We start from the raw sequence: 5,669 nt of genomic DNA, 5'->3' as shown, positions 1-5,669 counted from the left end.
CTTCTTTTAACAAGTCCTTGCATACTGGTTTGACACTTGGTGGCTCTGACACTTTAGGGTTATGTTTCTGTAAATAATTTGTCATCCGTCATCTCATCTCTGAATTTGACTTTTCTATGGCCTATTCTACTTTACGTTTATTTTATTTCATTATTTTTCTTATTGCTTTGTATTTGTATTTTATCTGTATTTTATTTTAAATTTAGTTATTTGGATGATTTAACCTTCTTGGTGGGCCTGCATAATTCATGTACTTATAATTATGGTTTGATCGATTATAAGTATTGTCTTATATATTTCATTTATCTTACACATTTATTTGTTAATTTTCATTCCTCCTCGACCTTGTACATCCTTGTCAAGGCTGTCGAGGTTCCGAGGATTTCTCATGCAGGGATGTGCAGGGAAGAGTTTGAGGCGAATTCAATTCTTTCTAAACGGCACGGCAGTATAATGTTTAAATTTTGCGATTTTCTTGATCGCGTTGTTATATTATTTATTTATTTATTCATTATGTCATGCATTATGCTGGGCTCACATCCTATTTCTTCCCTGTTAATTGATCTAATCTTATTTTGATTTGATTTATTTTATTTTATTTTTTATTTTATCCGGTAAATTAGTATTAGTTAATACTATTTAATTGTGTGCTTGATTGGTTGTATGAGATTTGCTTGATTACATGCGTCGTTACATGCGCTGTTTGATTTTTATTTTTATTCTGATCTTGATTTTTGATTTTCATTTTCATTTTGATTTATTTGGTTAAGTGTCTTATGTTATTTGTTTTATTTGGCTTATTTATTTATTCGGCCTCTCTTTCCTTGGCGGTTGGTTTCCTTTATTTTCGGTACTTTTGCACAATTTGTTTTCTGCACCGCAATAATGTGCTAGCGCAGTGTGTCCTGCACTCCGCGCAGTCTGCGGGTTTTATACGGGTTGATTTATTTCATAATTGTTATTAATCTAGCTTTATGGTTGGTTCACTTTCTTTTATAGTTCGTATTAATATTTATGTTTATATTTATATTCATATGCATATTCATATTTATATTTATATATTTTATTTCAGTTTATTCACAAACATAAATGATTTATATAATAAACTAGCTGTGTTACCCGGCGCTGCCCGGGTGGTATTTTGTCTGAGCAACTGTACATATGGTGGGAATGTAATAGTAGGAGTTTATATGTATTTGCCCGCTCCTAAGTGAATACTGAATACGGGAAGCAGCACCGACGGCGTAGCACATCCATCCCCACCGCTGAGGTACGAAGATATTCCCACTACTATGTCAACACTGCAGCGGTGGGGATTAGCAGTTCTACTGATCTGTTCTGAGCTACGATTTACACAAACGAAATAAACAATATTTTATACGTTTCCCGATGCAACAGTGTAATAAAACTGAGCCTATGTCCTTCGCAAGGTTATAAGGAACACATAAAAAGAATCGCATCAAAATCGAAGCAGTAGATTTGGAGATTACCCCGAACAAAGAAAATGCTTACAGCTTTATATATTAGTATAGATGATAATCGTAGCTTTGACTTACTTATTAATAAATTTATTCTTGACTTTGCCCCGTCGCGAAGTTTTATTTGTTACCTCTTACTTTCAGTATAATTACCTTTACCTTCGCGAATAGTGTTGTATATCAGACTTATCTTTGATGATAGGTTTGATGGTAAATATGGATTCCTAGGATTGCGCGGCTGTACGATGAATGCTTCTGCGGACGGTAACTATGTTGTAACGGGTAACTGGCGCGCGGTAGGTAACTGCTGCGCGGCAGATAATTGGTCTGTGGATAACCGTCACGAAGCGAACGGCCGAGTATTATATGGTAAATGGAATAATTGCGGTTGGTAATATCTCTGGTGCTGCGGTTGGTTACCGACTAGGGATAGCTTTTACGGCTTATCTTCGGGCAGTATTGCGTGCTTTACTTATTACGATGCGTTTTGCTATCGTTATCTTTCATAGGTACCTTACTTCTGGTTTTCATCGCGGTGATTTATTGAAAGTTGTTGAAGTATTTTCGCTTTTCGCTTTCGAACGTTTATATATTCTGTATAATTGATTAATTTGATGGTTTGGTGGTTAATTTGATGGTCGATAATCATTATGGTATAGACTAGGGAATTTTCATGAACGCTAGGTATCTATATTCTATTCTTTATGGTTCGTGGTCGCGCTCTTTATTTTACTTCGCCCGGTTTCCTTTCCTATCTTAGTTGACGTTGACATGGTCATCGGTCATCTATGATGTGATGTGATACGAAGTGTTAAGTGATAAGTGTCAATTGAACTGAATTAATTGAATTGAATTTTCTATTTAATTTAATTTTAATTTAAATGTTGCATTTATTCGTACGGAGGTGATTGTGGTGAAGGTGCGCGCTCTACGGTGATGCATTGTGTTTCATTGCAGTGTATGTGTTTCAAGTGGTGCTATTTGCTCTGTTTTGTTTATATTATATTATATTACATTATATTACATTATATTATATTATTTTATTTTATTATATTATATTACGTTCAATTTATGTTTCCATTTACGTTTATGTTTATGTATTGAATATATTGAATATGCTATTTAATTATGCTATTATATTATATTATATATTATATTATTTTAGATGATTTAAGATTTTGGATTGTATTCAGTTATTCAGTCAATTCAGATAACTCAGTTATTTTAGTTATATTAGGTTATACCTAGTCAGTATTCTGTGCTGAATTAATTGTAAATTGTATGGCATTGTTTATATAACTTCTTACCTTTATTTTATTATAATTGAGTGAATAAATGAACAGAGTAGCTGGTGGCGGCATATGACATATTAAATTAAATTAAATTAACTGACTTGATTTCTGATTATTAATATATGTTTGTTTTTATTTCACCGTACCTGCTGTGATTATATCTATCTGTCTTACTTTGGGTCTTATATTTATGGAATTTAGTAGAGTTGTCTGGATTGGATGGTTTAATGAGTTTATTTTGTGCACTTATTGCGTTTATAATCCTTCTGTATATTTTAAGGATGGGTTTGATTTTGATTTCTTGATTGCTTAGTTCTTAGTTTCTTAGTCTCTTTGTAGTATCACACATTGTTTCTAAGCTTTCAGAGGTTGTTTGGGTTCCTAGGCATTGTTAATTAATTGTAGACTATATGATATATTATACATCTTTAGCACTCCTAGATATGAATGGCATTAACTTTGGTTTATTGGTTTATTGTTCGCGGCTCACTATTCTTATTCTTATTCTTGGTCATCTGACATGTTTCAGGGACTTCTTTCTCCAATTGTGTATTTATGTTTTACGTTTCACGTTTCTATAATATCGTTCGCTACTCATTTTGTAGCTCTTCGTACCCCTTCAGGATAATGTTTTGCATATTATGGTTAACGCAATTCTAGTGCAGCTGTGACGGTTGGTGGATCTGTGAATTTTGGATATTTACGGTACTTTATGCATTCTTTTGTATATTGATTTCTCCTATCTTAATTGCAATTCGATTCTGATTTTGATTTGGAAAATGTTAATTCAGTTTTGGTTAATATGGTGGATGCTCAGGGAAGCATACGCTGCAGTAATCTTTCTGGCATGGTACAATATCTTTATTGTTTTCTATACATACATATGTGCGTCATGATTCCTTAAATTCTTTGAAATTCTGATCTCCTGGACCGTGGATCTCATTTGACTTTCTTATAATAATGTCTGGTTGGTTCTAGTATTCATATGTCTTCTTTATTAATCAGGATTAAAAGGGGTTGAATGGAATTGTATCATTTAAATTGACTATAATATAAGGAGTTTAATTAACTATCTATATTAGTATACTTTATTAAATTAAATTGATTGCACTTGGCGTGTTTTTGTTACATATTATATATATACATATGTTCATAATAATTTTATCTATTTTCTTCATTTTAGGGACTAGTTTTCTTTTATTTCTATATTGTGGTTCAGTAATTATACGGTAGTATGTGGTGTTTATTATTTGATTAGCTTTGTTCATCATACGTTGTACTACATTGACTTACTTGCATCTGCATTAGTATTAACGTTAATGTCAGACTTATCGGAGCGGTATGATAATTCAGTAACAATCTATGCAATTTTAACTATTTGAATTGATTTGACTTGCTTCAGGTTTTGTGCTGATTTACGTTTCATGTTGCTCCTGGGTCATGTCAGTCTGCTCATGTCAGGTGGGTATTTTCCTCTCCTATTAATCGTTACGTTTTGCCTCCACTTCTGTTGGCTGGCGTAGGGTTTTCTGCAAATGGATTAATATTATGATTTACGGTTTAATATTTAATATCATGGTATCTTATGATGTTAATAGTTCTATCTCTTCCTACTATGTTCATTATATTCATCATCATTCATGTTATGTGATATATATTGCTACTTATCTTTATTATGATTTGCTAACAATAATTAATAATTTATTTATTTATTGCTCACTGCCTTCATTTGATGATTTGATTGTTTCTCCACCATCTTTGCTTATTAAACGAATTTGAGGTCGTGGTTGCGTGAAATGTTCCTGCAAGCAAGTTTAAGCAGTTTCAATAATTTCAAACAATAATTCCAATTATCAGTGTTACATTATGCTCACCATCTATTTCTTCTTTTGCTTTTATTCCCAGCTGATCTTCCCTTCTTTGAAGATTTAGTACTTTTCCCATTAATTGACGTGATAGGAATATATTATGTATTGTATACAATGTCTGACGTTAGCGCCATTGATTGACCTGCTCAATTTTATGTTTTATGTTGCTCTTTTCATTTACGTTATCCTGGTTATCTTGGCTATGTGGGCCTCGCAGGAGGGATTCTCAGCTTCTCAGCTTCGCTGGTTTGAGCACTTCATATAAGCTCTCAGTTCTCTTCTTATTATCTGTAATTCTTCTTTCAGTCACTTTGATAGTGTTAATAGATGATTATGAGGAATTCCCTGTCGCACATGCATTTATTTGTTATACTATATAGCGTACCTTTCTGTTGTGGTGATCTTGTTTCTTCATTTTGTGGTAATGCGTGTACCCACTTCGCATGAGAATCTGCTGTCTATAGTATACTTTATACTTTACCTTTTACTTTTGACAATATTGGCATTCTGTGTTTTACTTCTTCTGGCATTGCTATCTGCTATTGTCTGGCATCTTTGCATCTTTACTTTACCTTTTACATCCTTGGTTCATTTTCATTTCAGTTTTATAGTTTGTTTGAATTTTATTTGAACAGTGTGTTCAAATTGTGTGCTAGGGTTAAATATTAAATACTCTTTACTATTATTCCCTGCTGCTTGGTTGCTTGGCTGGATGTTGACATCTGAGGTTTTGAGGTTTTGTTGGTTAATAGCTTTGCTCTGCTTATGTCGAGTCCACATATGCTCGTCTGTTTACTCGCTTGCCATGCTTCTTATGTTTAGTTCACATGTTCGCATGTTCGCATGTTTATTATTGTTCGTTCTTTTATTTTAACTGTTTCATAAACTGTTCTGTGCATCAGATGCATATTATACGCTGATTTTTGTTGACTTTTGTGATCTAGTTACGTTTAATCACGTTTAATTATCTTTATGTTTATTATAGCTATTATGTTTATCATTTTATCATTATTTACTGTTCGTTTATCGGT

At 32.8% G+C, this 5,669-nt stretch overlaps 1 long non-coding RNA gene across 1 annotated transcript; it reads right to left on the bottom strand.

The window, feature by feature from the left end:
• Positions 1–4,226: 4,226 nt before the first annotated feature.
• On the bottom strand, positions 4,227–4,685 carry LOC114882504. Its single transcript, XR_003790425.2, has 3 exons — positions 4,645–4,685; positions 4,491–4,572; positions 4,227–4,299 (listed from the first exon to the last, which is right to left on the bottom strand). It is a non-coding gene; the product is annotated as an uncharacterized LOC114882504 (long non-coding RNA).
• Between the last annotated feature and the right edge of the window lie 984 nt (positions 4,686–5,669).

This window comes from Osmia bicornis, unplaced genomic scaffold, assembly GCF_907164935.1.
Source record: "Osmia bicornis bicornis unplaced genomic scaffold, iOsmBic2.1, whole genome shotgun sequence".
Classification (NCBI taxonomy): domain Eukaryota; kingdom Metazoa; phylum Arthropoda; class Insecta; order Hymenoptera; family Megachilidae; genus Osmia; species Osmia bicornis.
The sequence above is the reverse complement of the archived record's forward strand: the minus strand, read 5'-3'. Positions and strand labels throughout refer to the sequence as shown.